Here is a 20,747-nt window from a genome sequence, read left to right on the forward strand (position 1 = left end):
GTCGAAAATGTTTGCACTCCGTGTACTTCAGCATCTGCCTCCTGTCTCTGAGGCTTGAAATTGCTTTGATCCACCATGCACCGATCCTCCTCTGCCACATGGTGGTTAGCAGGTTTTGCAGAGCTTGCAGCTCATTTGCAAGCTCGTTGGAGGTGCCCCATTGGTTCACAGCTCTTGCAAACATACCCTTTGAAGCAGCATGAATAGGCTTAATGGAAACCTCCACAACGCCAACAAGGTGTGAATTGCCTTGCATTCATCCTTTGTTGCGGATTCTGACTCATCTGGGTCACGTGAGGCCTGCTGGCAGTTGCAGACTCGTGATTTCTGTCCTGTACATTTCTGTTCGCAAACACAATTCCAGTTAATTTATGAACATTGCTTGCACTTGTGTGCTGAGAGATTTGTTTGCTGTTATCACTGGTGGACATAAACGCCTGTGCTATCGCAATGGCCTTACTGAGGATCGGTGTCTCTACAGTCAAATGTTTTCGTAGGCTAATCTCGTGGCCAATGCCCAGTACAAAAAAGTCTCTGAGTATCTGCTCCAGGTAGCCATCAAACTCACATTGTCCCACAAGTCGCTTTAGCTCGACGACATAGCTCACCACTTCCTGACCTTCAGATTGCTGGCACATGTAGAACCGATACTTTGCCATCAGCACACTCTCCCTCGGGTTAAGATGCTCCAGAACCAGTGTACACAGCTCCTCATATGACTTATCTGTGGGTGTCACTGGAGCCAGAAGATTCTTCATGAGGCTGTAGGTCGGTGCCCGCAGACTGTGAGGAGGACCGCTCTCCTTTTTGCAGCACTTCCTTCTCCGTCCAACTCGTTGGCTACAAAGTACTGATCTAGCCGTTCGACATAGGCTTCCCAGTCCTCACCCTCCGAGACCTCATCCAGGATGCCCACAGCTTGCTGCATCTTTGCGTTGGATTCGTATACTCGTCGCCAGTTATTGTGTTCCTAACACAGATGAGGCTGCACACAGGGAGGTTAAAGTAACAGTGACCTCAGTCTTTAATAAGACACTCCAGAGTGAGGAACAGGCCTTAGGGGCCGGCTTATATACAGTGCTCCCAAGGCATGCTGGGATCCCTTTGTACTTCTGGGGATGAGCTCCCTGGTGGCGGAACATGGGAGTGCATGCTTTACAGATACACAACAGTTTCCTTTTCAATTCTGTACCCTATTCCGTTGTGAAAGTTACTATTGACTCTGTTTCCACTGCCCTATTAAACAGTGAAATCCAAATCATAATAACTCACTGGATCAAAAAATGTTCTCTTCATCTTACCCCCCCAACCCACTCCCCAGTTCTTTTGCCAATTATTTGTGTTGTGAATCAATTACTTTTTAAAAAGGTACTCACTGTGATTTTTATTGTCAGCTTCGATCCACTGCTATATTTTCATATTCTCAAGGGTTTCATTTCCGCTACTGGTTCACTGGTTAATGTGTTTGTCTTGAAGTCCTGTGTGTGCTGCTTTAGTACAGCCATTAACCTGTCAATTTAACCCAGCCCCCTGACTTTCATTCAGGAAGAATATCTTGCTTTTACTGTGGCGGCAGTAAAATGACCCGATTGCTTTGGGCTGTTCAGGGAAGACCGTGATTTGATTTGGACAAGGTGGGTAGACTTGTGCAGCCAGCTAATGGTGGTTTTCCTTTCTGTCTCAGTCTATATGAGCGTTTTGTTCCCGGTGTCTATGTATCACACTTAAGGTATCATACTTCAAAAGTGACAAAGCACAAGAACAGAGAAAGACAGACAGTCTTTTCCTGCTGTTTTTTTCTTTGTGCGTCAGCTGTGGCCCAGTGGGTAGAACCCTCGCTTCTGAGTCAGAAGCTTGTGGGTTCAAGTCCTGAGACATGGGTGCAAAAATCCAAGCTGACACTCCCAGTGCAGTACTGAGGGAGTGCTGCACTGTCGGAGGGGCAGTACTTAGGGAGCGCCGCACTGTCGGAGGGGCAGTACTGAGGGAGTGCTGCACTGTCGGAGGGGCAGTACTGAGGGAGTGCCGCACTGTCGGAGGGGCAGTACTGAGTGGGTGCTGCACTGTCAAAGGGGCAGTACTGAGAGAGCGCTGCACTGTCGGAGGGGCAGTACGGAGGGAGTGCTGCACTGTCGGAGGGGCAGTACTGAGGGAGCGCCGCACTGTCGGAGCGGCAGTACTGAGGGAGTGCTGCACTGTCGGAGGGGCAGTAGTGAGGGAGCGCCGCACTGTCGGAGGGGCAGTACTGAGGGAGCGCTGCACTGTCAAAGGGGCAGTACTGAGGGAGCGCCGTACTGTCGGAGGGGCAGTACTGAGGGAGCGCCGCACTGTCGGAGCGGCAGTACTGAGGGAGTGCTGCACTGTCGGAGGTGCCGCCTTTGTGAGAAATGTTAAACTGAGGCCCCGTCTGCTCTCTTAGGTGAGCGTAAAAAATCCCATGGCAGTAATTAGAAGAAGAGCAGGGGAGTTCTCTCAAGTGTCCTGGGCCCATATTTATCCCTCAATCAACATCACAAAAATAGATGATTTGTTCATTATTTGTGAGCGCTTACTGTGCACAAATTGTCTGTTGCATTTCCTACATGAGGTTGTGAAAGGCGCTATATAAATGCAAGTCCTTTCTTTCTTTTCGAGCACTTTGGAGCTGCCAGTCGACAGTGAAACAGTTAACCTCGAATGGACCTCAGGATCTGCTGACTGACTAATTAACCTCAGGGATGTGCCTACGTACAACAATTAAGCCTTGAGCCTTAAGCGGGGAGGCTAATTTGAACACAGCTCTACCTGAGCAGCAGAATAATAAACATCCCACTGCACTCTCCGTGCAACTTGCTTTTTTTGAATGTCGATCGGCCTATATTCAGGGCCACTTTGGAATTGGCAGTTTTGGGTTGGTTTTATTCTGGTAACTGCTGCTCAGCTTTTTGCCTGTTTTCTAGGTTGCTGTGAGAATATAAGAACAGGAGTAGGCCATACGGTCCTGGAAGCCTGCTCTGCCATTCAATAAGATCATGGCTGATCTTCGACCTCAACTCCACTTTCCTGCACAATCCCCATATCCCTTGATTCCCCTAGAGTCCAAAAATCTGTCTATCTCAGCCTTGACTATATTCAATGACCCAGCATCCACAGCTCTCTGGGACCGAGAATTCCAAAGATTTGCAACCCTCTGAGAGAAGAAATTCCTCCTCATTTCCGTTTTAAATGGGCGGCCCCTTATTCTGAAACTATGCCCCCTAGTTCTAGATTCCCCCACGAGGGGAAACATCTTCTCTGCATCTACCCTGTCAAGCCCCCTCAGAATCTTATACGTTTCAATAAGATCACCTCTCATTCTTCTAAACTTCAATGAGTACAGGCCCAACCTGCTCAACTTTTGCACAGAAGACAACCCCTTCATCTCAGGAACCAACCTTGTGAACCTTCTCTGAACTGCCTCTACTGCAAGTATATCCCTCCTTAAATAAGGAGATCAAAACTGTACACAGTACACAAGGTGTGGTCTCACCTACGCCCTGTACAGTTAAGAACATAAGAGAACATGAGAAATAGGAGCAGGAGTAGGCCATACGGCCCCTCGAGCCTGCTCCGCCATTCAATAAGATCATGGCTGATCTGATCATGGACTCAGCTCCACTTCCCCGCCCGTTCCCCATAATCCCTTATCCCCTTATCGATTAAGAAACCGTTGCTTTCTGTCTTAAATTTATTCAATGTCCCAGCTTCCACAGCTCTCTGAGGCAGCAAATTTCACAGATTCACAACCCTCTGAGAGAAGAAATTTCTCTTCATCTCTGTTTTAAATGGGCGGCCCCTTATTCTAAGATCGTGCCCTCTAGTTCGAGTCTCCCCCATCAGTGGAAACATCCTCTCTGCATCCACACTGTCAAGCCCCATCATAAGCTTATATGTCTCGATAAGATCACCTCTCATTCTTATGAATTCCAATGAATAGAGGTCCAACCTACTCAACTTTTCCTCATAAGTCAATCCCCTCATCCCCAGACTCAACCTAGTGAACCTTCTCTGAACTGCCTTCAAAGCAAGTGTATCCTTTCGTAAATATGGAAACCAAAACTGCACGCAGTATTCAAGGTGTGGCCTCACCAATACCCCATACAACTGCAGCAAGTCTTCCCTGCTTTTATACCCCATCCCTTTTCCAATAAAGGCCAAGATACCATTGGCCTTCCTGGTCACTTGCTGTATCTCCATACTATCCTTTTGTGTTTCATGCACAAGTACCCCCAGGTCCCGCTGTACTGCGGCACTTTGCAATCTTTCTCCATTTAAATAATAACTTGCTCTTTGATTTTTTTTTCTGCCAAAGTGCATGACCTCACACTTTCCAACATTATACTCCATCTGCCCAATTTTTGCCCACTCACTTAGCCTGTCTATGTGTACACACTGCGATATGTGTGTGCACTAGGTCTGTGCAGCAGAGCTGGTCTCCAGTTGTCTTGGGTAATCCTTGCCACAGGACCAAGCCCATGTGGTGGCTGGTGTGCAACGGCCACCCCACGTTAAAAAAATCCACCCACAGGTATCTTCCACCCTTCAACATGTAGTTCAGGATCTGGAATATTCGGTCCTTCATTGAAACACCTGTGAGCTCATCCCTTTTTGAGGTGGAAGCGAGTCATCTCGATACGAGGGACAGCCTATGAAGGAGAAGTAGAGCTGTAGCAGGACTTCCCTGCTTTTATTCTCTATCTCCCTTGCAATAAAGGCCAACATTCCATTTGCCTTCCTGATTACTTGCTGTACCTGCATGCTAACTTTTTGTGTTTCATGTACAAGGACCCCCAGGTCCCTCTGTACCACAGCATTCTGTAGTCTCTCTCCGTTGAATTTTTGAATTGTCAGGTTTTTTCTCTGTAACTGCTGGTCAGCTTTATGCCAGTTTTCGAAGTTGTTGTGAGGAAGCACGGAAGAGAGAAGGCGGAAAGCTCTAAAAATAAGGGTTTGCTTCTGTGGGTGACTGACTGACGTGGCTGTTCAGTGAATTCACTGTCGCTCACTCTTTCTGTTAAAACTGCATCTAATTCGGTAGGCTCCTGCGTCTGCCTGATAGATGGTTACTTAATACACATCAGTTGGAGACTTGTAATTGCTGTATCATGCTTCAGATACAACATTTTATTCCTTAAATGACTGATAATTTGTGGCTTCTGTGCAGGAGTTGACAAGTGACAGCGTAAAAGCAACTTAATTTACTGACTTTGAATGAAGCAAACCTTCTGTGGAGCCCACGCTCTCTATGTCGACCGGTTCAGCATTATCTAAGAGTTTTGAATTTTAGCGTAGTCTTATCAGTTTTTTGAGGCATATGTAAAAATTCTCGGCAGAGTGGAGAAACAGAGCGATTTCAGGGTGCAGATTCACAGACCAGTGAACACACCATAAAAGGGCAGATTGAATTCCGGCTTTTATAAATGCTCCCACTGAATATAAAAGAAAGCAGGTGAAAATGATGAAAATGAAGGACTTGAATTTCTATAGCGCCTTTCACAACCTCAGGATGTCCCAAAGCGCTTTACAGCCAATGAAGTAATATTTGAAGTGTCGTCACTGTTGTAATGTAGGATAAGCAAAAAGAATGAAAGACTTGCATTTATATAGCGCCTTTCACGACCACCGGACGTCTCAAAGTGCTTTACAGCCAATGAAGTACTTTTGGAGTGTAGTAATGTGGGAAACACGGCAGCCAACTTATGCACAGCAAGCTCCCACAAACAGCAATGTGATAATGACTGGATCATCTGTTTTTGTTATGTTGATTGAGGAATGAATATTGGCCCCAGGACACTGGGGATAACTCCCCTGGTCTTCTTTGAAATTGTGCTGTGGGATTTATTTGTGTCCACCTGAGAGGGGAAACAGGGCCTCAGTTTAACATTGCATCCTATAGATTGCTGCTCTGACACTGCAGCACTCCCTCGATACTGCACTCAAGTACCAACCTGGATTATGTGCTCAAGTCTAAGGAGCAGGATTTGAACCCGAACCTTTTGACTCGGAGATGAGACTGCTGACCCGGAGATGAGTGACACTGATTTGCCACTCCTGTTCTGCAGCTGCAAACAGCAGAGATTTGGTTTAGAATGTGAAACAGAATACAGAGCAGTACCTTTGACTGTATATAAAATGACATTAAATTGGGTCCTTCAAGCTCCCCTAATGTTGATAAATACACTCCTCTCTCCCAAAAAATCCTGAGCCATTGTGGCAGAACATAGGAACTTAGGAACAGGAGGAGGCCACTTAGCCCCTCGAGCCTGTTCCGCCATTCAATGAGATCTGCAACCTAACTCCATATACCCTCTTTTGCCCCATATCCCTTAATACATTTGGTTAAGGTTAACAGAAATCTATCAATTTCAGATTTAAAATTATCAACTGATCTCGTATTAATTGCCATTTGCGGAAGAGAGTTCCAAACTTCTACCACTCTTTGACCGGAATCTTCACAGCCCTGCGAGTGCGGGTTTGGAGGCGGGCCCACTGTCAAAATGGCCGTGATTGACAGCGGGTCAGGATCCCGCTCTGAACCCGCCTCCGTGTGAGTTTCTGACGTGTCAGATCACAGACCCAACAGCAAGCGGCAGGACAGGTAATTACCATTATGAAAAGGTACTCAAATGCGAGTTAAGAGGATTAAAAGCAGGCACTTACAATTTTACCAACCTGTTGACGGGTTTGCCGCCCATAGGGGAACATGCCAGGTAAGTGGAGTTGCGTTCTCAGTGACTCACTATTGCTTTGTTTAGTTGACAGCTGCAGAAGTAGTATAAAAGCTACCATTTCACAGCTGTTCACTTTGCAATGTCAGAAGTTGAAGCATTCGGGTTTTGGAAGAGACTTTTGAGCTGTATGCAATTTGGAAGTGTTTGTAGTGAACTCTCCATTCATATCACCTCCTTGGAACAACCTCTCTCACCATTGACAGATCGCTTCTGTCATCTCAACTTCACCTGCCATCTATTCCAGCAGCATCAGTGCCCTTGAAAAAATCTCACCTTGGTCCTTACAATTCCACCACGATCAACCCCAATACCATCACTAAACACACCAGCATCACTAACAGCAACACCAACCTTCTCTGCAATGATGCTGCACAGAACACAGGGCATCAGCACCCGACCACATTGCTGCCCGGGAGGCCAGGGATGGCCTCACCATGGCCAGATTTACTTCACTTGATGCTGTGCACCATGACTGCCACATGATGTGCCAGGTTGGCACCACCTCACGCCAGCTCCATAAAGCATTCCTGCAATGTCCAACCCATTCCTTTCACACTCATCACCATTGTGTAGGGTACCCTTATGTCTCAACTCACTAAGTTACTTCCAAAGGTGCTCACAAATCTGTCAAAGAAAGTAAAGTGCTGAAAATAAAGATTTAAATATTTGACAACACATCAACATTAATTATCCAAGAATATTGGCTAAAAGACCCAAGTGTCTAGCCTTGTGTGTTGTTAGTTGGTATGATTGGACAAGGAGGAGGGTAAGTGTGAGGAGTGGCTAGTGAAATGGGGAACTGATAAGTTAGATAGACAGGAATGGATGGAGGTGCAAGGTAAGTTGGTGTGAGTAAGGATGTACAGGGGTAGGGTAGGGAAGGCAGAGTGATGGGGATGTGATGAGTGGCACAGCAGGATGAGGTTGAATGTGACTTTGCAGTAATGTTTCGTGATCTACTGAGATCATTGAAAGGTTTGAGCCACTGCAGCCTGGTCCTCCTGACCACATCCCTGCTTGTGCCCTCCTCTACAATGTGCAACCAGGCTGCATTGGTTTCCTGGGGAGGTCTCTTCCGTCCATTGGAATAGAAGAGAACCTTCCTGCATGCTGTGACATCCTCTAGAAGCATCTGCAGGGAGTCATGGGAGAGCCTGGGTGCAGCTGTGCACCTTTGTGCAGTGTTTCTCAGGGTTTGGGGCACCTCAATGCTGCAAAAGACTGACAGAAGAACTGTCAAAAAATAGTTGAAAATGGTCCCTTTAAGGAAACCGGCTGATGACGTCATCAGATTCCGGTTAATTGGCCGGGAAACCTGCAGGGCGGGCTTAACAAGCCCCAGCAATGGAAACATTGAAACATAGAAAATAGGTGCAGGAGTAGGCCATTCGGCCCTTCGAGCCTGCACCACCATTCAATAAGATCATGGCGGATTGTTCCTTCAGTACCCCTTTCCTGCTTTCTCTCCATACCCCTTGATCCCTTTAGCTGTAAGGGCCATATCTAACTCCCTCTTGAATTTATTCAATGAACTGGCATCAACAACTCTCTGTGGCAGGGAATTCCACAGGTTAACAACTCTCTGAGTGAAGAAGTTTCTCCTCATCTAGTCCTAAATGGCCTGCCCCTTATCCTAAGACTGTGTCCCCTGGTTCTGGACTTCCCCAACATCGGGAACATTCTTCCCGCATCGAACCTGTCCAGTCCCGTCAAAATTTTATATGTTTCTATGAGATCCCCTCTCATTCTTCTAAACTCCAGTATATAAAGGCCCAGTTGCTCCAGTCTCTCCTCATTTGTCAGTCCTGACATCCCTGGAATCAGTCTGGTGAACCTCCGCTGCACTCTCTGAATAGCAAGAACGTCCTTCCTCAGGTTAGGAGACCAAAACTGAACACAATATTCCAGGTGGAGCCTCACCAAGGCCTTGTGCAACTGCAGTAAGACTTCCCTGCTCCTATACTCAAATCCCCTTGCTATGAAAGCCAACATACTATTTGCCTTCTTCACCGCCTGCTGTACCTGCATGCCAGCTTTCAAGGACTGATGTACCATGACACCCAGGTCCCGCTGCACCTCCCCTTTTCTTAATCTGCCGCCATTCAGATAATATTCTGCCTTCGTGTTTTTGCCCAACAAAATGGATAACCTCACATTTATCCACATTATACTGCAAATGCCATACATTTGCCCATTCACCTAACCTGTCCAAGTCACCCTGCAGCCTCTTAGCGTCCTCCTCACAGCTTAGTGTCATCTGCAAACTTGGAGATATTACACTCAATTCCTTCATCTATATCGTTAATGTATATTGTAAAGAGCTGGGGTCCCAGCACTGAGCCCTCCGGCACTCCACTCGTCACTGCCTGCCATTCTGAAAAGGACCCGTTTATCCCGACTCTCTGCTTCCTGTCTGCCAACCAGTTCTCTATCCATGTCAGTATATTACCCCCAATACCATGTGCTTTGATTTTGCACGCCAATCTCTTGTGTGGGACCTTGTCAAAAGCCTTTTGAAAGTCCAAATACACCACATCCACTGGTTCTCCCTTGCCCACTCTGCTAGTTACATCCTCAAAAAATTCCAGAAGATTTGTCAAGCATGATTTCCCTTTCATTAATCCATGCTGACTTGGACCAATCCTATCACTGCTTTCCAAATGCGCTGCTATTTCATCCTTAATGATTGATGCCAACATTTTCCCCACTACTGATGTCAGGCTAACCGGTCTATAATTACCCGTTTTCTCTCTCCCTCCTTTTTTAAAAGTGGTGTTACATTAGCAACCCTCAAGTCTATGGGAACTGATCCAGAGTCGATAGACTGCTGGAAAATTATCACCAATGCATCCACTATTTCTCGGGCCACTTCCTTAAGTACCGTGGGATGTAGACTATCAGGCTCCGGGGATTTATCGGCCTTCAATCCCGTCAATTTCCCTAACACAATTTCTGAAGATTGAAGGGAGATGGCGGGCTGCACTTCGAGCAGGTTTCCCATGCTGCACCACTGCCACCCGCATCGATCTCGCCTCTGTTGGAGAAATCCCAGCCCAAGTGTGTAAAAGTGTTTCCGAACTTCACTCCTGAAGGGTCTGGCTCTAACTTTTAGACCATGCCCCTTGGTCCTAGAATCCCCAACTAGCGAAGCTCCTTCGTAAGGTGTGGTGCCCAGAACTGCTCAAAGTACTCCAAGTGTGATCTAATCGGGGCTTTGTGTAGCTACAACATAACTTCTACCCTCTTGTATTCTAGCCCTTTGAATATAAAGGCTAGCGTTCCATTAGCCTTTTTGATTATTTTCTGTAACTGTCAAAGACATTTTAACAATCTATGTACTATTGTCTCTTTGGACCCTATGTACCCTAAGTCTCTTTAGAACACCACATTTTCTAGCTATTCACCATTTAGAAAGGCTACTAGGTTTGGTTTGTGTGGAGTTAACTGACAGGGTAGATGCAGGGAGGATATTTCCCCTGGATGGGGAGTCTAGAACCAGGGGTCACAGTCTCAGAATAATGGGTCGGCCATTTGGGACTGAGATAAGTAGAAATTTCTTCACTCAGAGGCTGGTGAATCTTTGGAATTCTCTACCTCAGAGGGCTGTGGAGGCTCAGTCATTGAGTATATTCAAGACAGAGATTAATGGAATCGAGGGATAAAGGGATAGTGCAGGACAAGTGGAGTTGAGGTAGAAGATCAGCCATGATCTTATTAAATGGCGGAACAGGCTCGAGGGGCCGAATGGCCGACTCCTGCTCCTAATTTTTATGTTCTTATGTTCAACTGGCGCAGCGCTTAGCCTCATTATCTCTGGATTAGGCAGAAGCATAACTGGAGAGCCATATAAATACTGTGGCTCCAAGAGCGGCTCAGAGGCTGGGTATTCTGTGATGAGTGTCTCACCTCCTGACTCCCCAAAGCCTTTCCACCATCTACAAGGCACAAGTCAGGAGTGTGATGGAATACTCTCCACTTGCCTGGATGAGTGCAGCTCCAAAAACACTCAAGAAGCTCGACACCATCCAGGACAAAGCTTGATCGGCACCCCATCCACCGTCTTCAACATTCACTCCCTCCACCACCGGCGCACCGTGGCTGCAGTGTGTACCGTCTACAAGATGCACTGCAGCAACTCACCAAGGCTTCTTTGGCAGCACCTCCTAAACCAGTTACCTCTACCACCTAGAAGGCCAAGGGCAGCAGGCGCATGGGAACACGATCAATTCCACGTTCTCCTCCAAGTCACACATCATCCTGACTTCAAAATATATTGCCGTTCTTTCATCACCGCTGGGCCAAAATCCTGGAACTCCCTCCCTAACAGCACTGTGGGAGAACCTTTACCACACGGACTGCAGCGGTTCAAGAAGGCGGCTCACCACCACCCCTCGAGGGCAGTTAAGGATGGACAATAATCGGCGGTTTTTCCAGTGATGCTCACATCCCATGAACGAATAAAACAAAATAAGCTGGGATTCCGGCAGAAATAAGAGGTAAGAACTCTTGTGTGATTAATTCTGCTTTGGGCTGCAGCTGATCGACTGTCGTGCACTGATTACTATCAGCTAACACATCGCAGGCCAGGAATTGAACCTGGAATCTTCGCAATTGATATGGCTCAGTTCCACGCTGAAGAAAGGTTGAGCAGATTGGGCCTATACTCATGGGGGTTTAGAAGAATGAGATGTGATCTTATTGAAACATATAAGATTCTGAGGGGGCCTGACAGGGTAGAAGCAGCGAGGATGTTTTCCTTGGTGGGGAAATCTAGAACTAGGGGACATAGTTTCAGAATAAGGGGTCACCTATTTAAAACGCAAAGGAGAAGCAATTTCTTCTCTCAGAGGGTTGTGGATCTTTGGAATTCTTTGCCCCAGAGAGCTGTGGAGGCTGGGTCATTGAATGTATTTAAGGTGGAGATAGACAGATATTTGAATGATAAGGGAGTCAAGGGTTATGGGGAGTGGGCGGGGAAGTGGAACTGAGCCCAGGATCAGATCAGCCATGATCTTTATTGAATGGTGGGGCAGGCTTGAGGGGCCGAAAGGTCTACTCCTGCTCCTATTTCTTATGTTCACATGATTACTGTCAACTAACACGCCACAGATCAGGAATTGATCCTGGTATCGTCGCAATTGATATGGCTCGGTTCCATGCTCAGGTATTTTTTGCAACTCCGGGTGCCTGAGATAGCTTACAGTATGTATATAGAGGTTGGCACACACAATACCGGGGATGACTAAACTTGCGGTAGATGTCGCTGGTTTGGGAAGTGTTGCCGAAGAAGCCTCGGTGAGTTGCTTCAGTGCATCTTGTAGATGGTACATGTTATGTATGTAAACATTGTAATTGTGTAAGACTGCGTGCGGCACAAAAATGCACACGTCATTCTGCACATTACTGAGCTGCTAGCTTTTGCTCAACTTTATGCCTTTAATTTTATTTTGAATCTGCTGTGCTGCTACTCAGCTCGGTGCCTGTAACTAGGACCTGAGGCTGCTGGTGCCCTGGAATCGATAATCTTGGTCATGCACTAATAACCCACTGGAAGCAAACACATTAAAATGGAACATTACTAGAGCTCTCCAGCTAAAGATGGCTTAGCCTCCTTGGTACTCAGGTTGCCAAGTTCCTGAATTGAATCTCAATGAGATTATTGGACACAGTAAATCAACCCTGACCTAGCCCCTGATCCGATCATTTCTTTTGCGGTGAGCAGCATACGCATAGGTGAGTGGGCTTGGGTTAGAGCGTGCTGAAGGGTTTTGAAGATGTGTGAGGTGGTTTAGCACAGTGTCAGGCAGAGTGTACGAAACTATGGGCTGTAATTTGCGGCCCCTACGAGTGCGTACATGGTGCGTAAGCGCCTGTAATGGCCTCACAAGTTTCGAGTTTCAGAGCGCGAAGCGTATGCGCAAGAACCCGGGACTTGCGATCTGTTAAGAATTTCCTTGACAGATTCAACCCCTTCCTTGGGAAAAGGACATCTGTGAGCGGAGAGTTGAGCTATTTGCACAACTTCTTTCCAGCGAATGCCTGTGAAATTCTTAAGGCTGGTAAAAGCAGAGTGTAAAAAAACATTAAAGTAAAATATTATCATTCATTTACACATTTAAAACCCTGTGCAGTAAGATTAGTTTATTTTTAGCCCCGTTAAACATGTAAAAAAAAATTTAATTAAAAAAAAATATTTACTTAAATGCCATTTTAATTAATTTTAAATATCTAATGTTATTTTTAATTTTTTTTTGTAGATGTATTTCTGGGGCTTTTCCCATTCATGTACATACGGAATCCACATCAGCATGAATGGGGATTCCCTTCTTTCATTGGTTGGGCTGGCCCATGTGATCTCAAGGATGCTTGTGAACCACTTGCACCCCTGAGATACGTGGTTACCCGGAGAGGCCCAGGACGGCGGAGTCTCCGTAACCCCCGGGACCACCAGGGACGCGGGCGTTTTATTTGCGGGAATCTTCCGACCGTAAATTCAGGGCCACTGAAAGAGGAGGGAGCGACTGTGAGGGCAGCAGCAGGTCCTGAGTGTGCAAGTGGAAGCAGTGAGGTGTCCCGTGGTATTTGGAGGAGGTGCATGGGAAGCAGTCAAATTAAGCACAGCTCCAACTCAGCAGTACAATACATGTCCCACTGCACTTTCACTGCAACCAGTTTAATATATGTGACGCAGGGCTGTGTTTGAATTATGAGCTGGGGTGGGAAAGATTCCTAGTGCTAGGGCTCAGGAATGGTGGTGCAGGGCTACGGGGCAAGTAAAAGAGATGCAAAGGACAGTCTTACTGCAGCAGTTCTACAACAACAACTTGCATTTATAGAGCGTCTTTAATGTAGTCAAATGTCCCAAAGAACTTCGCAGGAGCGTTATCAAAAATTTGTCGCCCCGCCACATAAGGAAATATTAGGGCAGGTAACCAAGAACTTGGTCAAAGACATAGGAATTAAGAAGGAGACAGAGGTGGAGAGGCAAAAAGATTTAGAGAGAGAATTCCAGAGCTTAGGGCCTAGGCAGCTGAAGGCCCGGCCGCCAATGGTGGAATGTGAAAATCGGAGAGGTGCAAGTCCATAAATGAAGGAAAGTTGTGGGGCTGGAGGAAATGACAGAAATAGGGAGGGGCGAGTCCATGCAGGGATTTGAAAAGAAGAGTAAGAATTTTCAAATTGAGGCATTGCCGAACTGGGAGCCAATGTAGGTCAGCGAGCACGGTGATGATGGGGCCATAAACGGAGCGGCGAGCGACGGCAATGGGCAACTTGACGGCCCCGACCTGCGAGAGACCGGCAGCGGCAGGTCGGGGCCATAAAAAGATCAGCGAGCGCCGGCCATGGGGCAGCGTGGAGTCGCATCACTTCAAGGTACAGCGCGAGCTGGTGCAGGAGAGCAACGGCAGCGACGAGTGACGTCATCAAGGTCCGGGTCGGTGATTGGAGCGTGGGCAGGTACTACAGGAGCGGCGAGGTCGGGGCGAAGGAGCGGCGAGAGATTGTAGAGGGACGTGATGGGGGCCCAGGAGAGGCGTGAGTTTGGGGCCCAGAAGAGGCGAGAGCCAAGGGGCAGCACGGGCCCAGCCCACACTGCGATATGTGCGCGCACTAGGCCCATGCAGCAGAGCGGGTCTCCAGTCGTCTCGGGCAATCCTTGCCACTGGACCAAGACCTCGCTCTGTCAAGCCCGTGTGGTGGCTGGTGTGCAACGGCCACCCCACGTTAAAATAATCCACGCACAGGCATCTTCCACCCTTCAGGATCTAGTTCAGGACCTGGAATATTAGGTCCTTCATTTAAACACATGTGAATTCATCATTTTTTGGCGTGGAAGCAAGTCATCCTCATTTCGAGGGACTGCCTATGATGATGGTGATGATGAGGAGGAGGATGATGGGTGAAAGGAACTCGGGCAGCAGAGTTTTGGATGAGCTGAAGTTTACAGAGGGTGCAAGCTGGGAGGTTGGCCAGAAATGTGTTGGAAAGGTCAGCCAGGAGTGCTTTGGAATAGTCAAGTCTCAAGGGAACCAATGCATGGGCTGTGGGGTTTCAGCAGCCGATGAGCTGAGGTAGAGGCAGAGATGGGTGAGGTTCTGGTAAGGTTGTTCAATTTCTTGCTACATTGCTGTCAGAACCTGGCTGCAATGCTGCCGTCATTTACGTGTTCTGTCCTCTCGCTCCATCGTTGCTGACAAATTTGCCTGGGCATGCTGGGAAAGAAGACCTCATACCTGCTGCCGGCTTGCTCAATTAGCACCTCCACAGCTGCATCCAACACTCTGGGGCTCTATTTGAAGTCAGCAGATTCTGCAGAACAAGTGCCAGCGGCCAGCGTACGAAAAGCACACCTCCCATTCAGAGATATAGCAGCCATTTAAATAAGTAGCAACTCCATTGGATTCCCTGCCCTACCAATCGATGAACTGCCAGTAGGAGGCGCTGACAGCTCATCGATTTTATTAAAGAAAGAAAGACTTGCATTTCTATAGCGCCTTTCACGACCACCTGCCGTACCAATGCACTTTACAACCAAGGAAGTCATTTTTGGAGTGTAATGTGTTATGTCTTTAGCTGCTCTGATAATGACTTCACGAGGCAATGTATTGTACTTGAACTGCAGTGACCTTAGTCCATTTAATGTAACTCCAGAGTGAGGATCACACCTGGTGGCCTGCCTTTTATACTAGGCCTGGCACACCTGTACAGGTAACCTGCAAGTCTCCCACTGCAGTGCCCTCTGGTGGCACAGCTTAGTGACCATACAGCTGGTGTACAAGTTTCCCATAGTAGTGCCCTCTGGTGGCAGATCATATGTAATAGTACAGGCAGTAAACATGTCTCGATGCATGACATAATGTCTGAAGAGTGGCAGCCAATTTGTGCAGAGCAAGCTCCGACAAATGTCAATGTGATAATGACCAGATAATCTGTTTTTTGTGATGTTAGTTGAGGGATAAATATTTGTCAAGACACCAAGCATAACTCCCCTGCACTTCGAAATAGTGCCATGGGTTCTTTTACATCCACCTGAGAGAGCAGACGGGACTTTGATTTAACGTTTCATCCGAAAGACGGCACCATCGGCCGTACCGCATTGGAGTGTCAGCCTAGATTTCTGTGCTCAAGTCCCTGGAGTGGGACTTGAACCCACAACCATCTGACTCAGACGCGAGAGTGCTACCCACTGAGCCACGGCTGACATTGAAGCCCGAATTACCCAATATCCGAAAATCAACCCCTCAGAAGTGAAAAGGCCGTCTGATTTTAGGAAACAAAGTGTTGCACAGACAGCGAAAGGCAGAGGAAACAAATCAGGGGACTGCAGGGACAGGGGCACTGCCCTGGACTGCAGGACAGAATGCACAGGAATTAGTCTGGTTAACTTAAGTTGATCCGCATAAGTTAGCTCGCGTGGTGCATTTATTGTTTTTGTTGTTACACAGAGATAAGTTGTAACTGAGTGAAACACGGTAAATATTTCTCTGTATGTTCACTTTACTCTGGAATAAATCAGTTTTGTGATTGATGCGGGTGATGGGTGGGGTAGAGGTTAGGGGTGGGGGAGAAGGTGGGGGTCGGGGAGCGGGTCAGGATGGGGTGGTGGAGAGGGAGGGGTGGAGAGAGAGGGTATGAGTTGGTGAGGATGGGTGGGTGGATAAGGGTGTGGGTGATGTTGGTGGTGTGGATGTGGGTGAGGGTGAGGGTCGGGGTGAGGGTGGGGCTGAAGGTGAGGCTGTGTGTGAGGCTGTGGGTATGGATGGGAATGTGGGTGTTGGTCGGAGTGAGGGTGAGGGTCGGGGTGAGGATGGGCTGAGGGCGAGAGTGAGGATGTGGGTGAGGATGGAAGTGTAGATGGTGGTTGAGGTGTAGATGGGGCTTAGGGTGAGGCTGTGGGTGTAGGTGGCAGTGTGGGTGGGTGGGAGTATGAGTGGGAGTGTGGGTGGGTGAGAGTGGGAGTGGGAGTGCGAGTGGGAGTGTGGGTGGGTGGGAGTGTGGGTGTGAGTGTGGGTGAGAGTATGGGTGTGAGTGTGAGTGAGAGTGTGAGCGTGAGTGTGGGTGGGTGTAGGAGTGTGAGTGTGGATGTGGGAGTGGGAGTGAGTGTGGGTGTGAGTGTGAGTGTGGGTGGGAGTGTGGGTGTGAGTGTGAGTGAGAGTGTGAGAGTGGGTGGGTGGGTGGGAGTGTGAGTGTGGGTGGAAGTGTGGGTGTGAGTGTGAGTGAGAGTGTGAGTGGGAGTGTGGGTGGGAGTGTGAGTGTGGGTGCATGGGAGTGTGGGTGTGAGTGTGAGTGAGAGTGTGGGTGGGAATGTGAGTGTGGGTGCGTGGGAGTGTGGGTGTGAGTGTGAGTGAGAGTGTGAGTGGGAGTGTGGGTGGGAGTGAGGGATGGGGTGAGGGTGAGGGTGAGTGTGTGGGTGTCGGTGGGAGTGTGAGTGGGAGTGTGGGTGAGTGGGAGTGTGAGTGGGTGGGAGTGAGGGATGGGGTGAGGGTGAGGGTGGGAGTGGGAGTGTGGGTGGGAGTGTGGGTGTGAGTGTGAGTGAGAGTGTGAGTGAGAGTGTGAGTGTGGGTGGGAGTGAGGGATGGGGTGTGAGTGGAAGTGTGGGTGGGAGTGAGGGATGGGGTGAGGGTGGGAGTGTGGGTGTGAGTGTGAGTGTGGGTGTGAGTGAGAGTGTGGGTGGGAGTGTGGGTGAGAGTGTGAGTGGGAGTGTGGGTGGGAGTGAGGGTGAGAGTGTGAGTGGGAGTGTGGGTGGGAGTGAGGGATGGGGTGAGGGTGAGGGTGTGAGTGTGGGTGGGAGTGAGGGATGGGGTGAGGGTGAGGGTGTGAGTGTGGGTGGGAGTACCGTCGTTGTGTAAAGACCGTGTCAAGCTTGCCTGTTTTACCGCTCTTGTTCCAGTAAAATTTCCAACACTGTCACAGCTGACGCAGAGTGGATACTGCGGAGATCCACCAGAGGGTGGGCAGGACCTATGGACCAGAGAATGAGGCAGGCTTCCTCAGGTGGAAGAGAGCTCGGGGAGGAAAATTATTATTTTTTTATAATCCCTGCTTAGCGCTACAAATAATTGGAGGCTGCAAACGAGAAATGTAATTAAGCTAAAGGACATTTTGCGTGCTGTTTGGTACTGCACTTCTGTTTACTATGAGGGTATAAAGATTCATTATTTAATCCCTGCGGTTTTGCAGTTTGCTTGTTGAAAACATGGTTTTCGGCTGAATTTAAAAGGTGACAACAAATTTCACTATAATTGGGAGTCATGGTATGAGCAGCATTTCTGGCAGAGTTGTTGACACAACTGAATCTGCTCAGGATTACCTGGTGACTAACAGTCGATATTCTCCATTGGATGGTGAGTTTTAACTTGCACTGATGTGAGAGATGGAGACTGACAGCAACTGGTCACTGGGGCATTTTCATTCAGCATGACTGACAAGGCATTGAATCAAAGTGCTGGGCTGCACTTCACTTGCATTCTTGCTCAAGAACTGCGTTGCTTCAAAAGGGACCGACAGAACTCTGACCTTGGAGGGCGAGCCAATTCCCTGGTGCCTTGTTTCCTTCTGATTTTCGCCCCTTCTTCCTGAGGGTACAAGGTCAGGTGGGTATAGCCATCATCATCGGCAGTCCCTCGGAATCGAGGACGACTTGCTTCCACTCTAAAAATGAGTTCTTATGTGGCTGAACAGTCCAATACAAGAACCACAGTCCCTGTCACAGGTGGGGCAGATAGTCGTTGAGGGTAAGGGAGGATGGGACAGGTTTGCCGCAGGCTCCTTCCACTGCCCGCATTTGACTACTGCATGCTCTCGGCGCCCTCCCGGATGCACTTCCTCCACTTAGGGCGGACTTGGCCAGGGACTCCCAGGTGTCGGTGGGGATGTTACACTTTATCAGGGAGCAGTAGCCCCGATGTCCTATTGACTGTCCCTCAGACATGAGTCCAGACACTTGGTACTGGCAGGCAGTGTTCTCTTTAAGTTGAGTGGCCGACCAGCCGCACAGCGCTCCGGGGATCCCATGAACCGGCTTCTAAATGTTTTAAAAAACGCGCATGCGCAGAACTTTGAATGGGCCACGAAGGCCCCTCGCAAAAAAATTGCACCAAACATTGCTGGCAGGATATACAAGCAAGTGGGGCATCAGAGCTGAATGGCTTACACCTCTGATTTCCTCGCCCTCGATGTGAGGAAGAACCCTTGTTGGTGCGGGAATCTACCCACCAGTCTTTCCCTCACAGGGAGGATCGTAGATTGATACAGCACAGAAGGAGGCCATTTGGCCCATCGTGCCTATGCCGGCTCTTTGAAAGAGTGGTCCAATTAGTCCCACTCCCCTGTTCTTTCCCAAATACATATTTCATTCCTTTTGAACGTTATTATTGAATCAGCTTCCACCACTCTTTCAGGCAGCGTGTTCCTGATCACAATTACTTGCGGCGTAAAAATAATTCTCCTAATTTCTCCCCTGGAGTTTTTGCCAATTATTTTAAATCTGTGCCCTCTGGTTACCGACCCTCCTGCCACTGGAAATCGTTTCTGTTATTTACTCTGTCAAAACCCCTCATAATTATTAACCCTGCTATTAATTCTCGTCCTAAACTCCTTTACCCCAAGGAGAACTGTTGTCTATCTGTAAAGCATGCACTCCCATGTTCCGCCACCAGGGTGCGCATCCCCTGAAGTCCCAAGGGATCCCAGCATCCCTTGGGAGCACTGTATATAAACCCTCCCCTAAGGCTTGTTCCTCACTCTGGAGTGTCTTCATAAAGACTGAGGTCACTGTTACTTTAACCTCCCTGTGTGTAGTCTCATCTGTGTTTGGAACACAACAACTGGCGACGAGTATACGAATCCAACGCAAAGATGCAGCAAACTGTGGGCATCCTGGAGGAGTTCTCACAGGGTAAGGACTGGGAAGCCTATGTCGAACAGCTAGACCAGGACTTTGTAGCCAACGAGCTGGATGGAGAAGGAAGCGCTGCAAAAAGGAGAGCGGTCCTCCTCATGGTCTGCGGGCACCGACCCACAGCCTCATGAAGAATCTTCTGGTCCCAGTGAAACCCACAGATAAGTCATATGAGGAGCTGTGTACACTGGTTCGGGAGCATCTTAACCCGAGGGAGAGCGTGCTGATGACAAGGTATCAGTTCTACATGTGCCAGCGATCTGAAAGTCAGGAAGTGGCGAGCTACGTCGCCGAGCTAAGGCGACTTGCAGGACAATGTGAGTTTGATGGCTACCTGGAGCAGATGCTCAGAGACTTTTTTGTACTGGGCATTGGCCACGAGACCATCCTACGAAAACTTTTGACTGTAGAGACACCGACCCTCAGTAAGGCCATTGCTACAAAGTACTGGTCTGGCTGTTCGACAAGCTGCAAGCTCTGCAAAGCTCTGCAAAGCCTGCTAACCACCACGTGGCAGAGGAAGATCGGTCCATGGTGAATCAAAGCAATTTCGAGCCTCAGCGAGTGGAGGCAGATGCTGAAGTACACAGGGTGCACACATTTTCGACGAAGTGTCCACCTATAATGCTAAATGTAAAATTAAATGGCTTATCCGTAGCCATGGAACTGGACACTGGCGCTAGCCAATCCATCATGAGTAAAAAGATGTTTGAGAGACTGTGGTGCAACAAGGCACTCAGACCAGCCCTGAGCCCCATCCACACGAAACTGAGAATGTACACCAAAGAGCTCATCACTCCTGGGCAGCGCCATGGTCAAGGTCACCTACGAGGACATGGTGCATGAACTGCCACTCTGGATTGTCCCGGGCGATGGCCCCACACTTCTTGGAAGGAGCTGGCTGGGAAAAATCTGCAGGAACTGGGATGACATCCAAGCACTATCACATGTCGATGAGGCCTCATGTACCCAGGTTCTTAACAAATTTCTTTCCCTTTTTGAGCCAGGCATTGGAAACTTTCCGGGGCGAAGGTGCGGATCCACTTGGTCTCAGAGGAACGACCCATTCACCACAAGGCGCAAGCGGTACCTCACAT

Source organism: Pristiophorus japonicus, chromosome 13, assembly GCF_044704955.1.
Source record: "Pristiophorus japonicus isolate sPriJap1 chromosome 13, sPriJap1.hap1, whole genome shotgun sequence".
Classification (NCBI taxonomy): Eukaryota; Metazoa; Chordata; class Chondrichthyes; family Pristiophoridae; genus Pristiophorus; species Pristiophorus japonicus.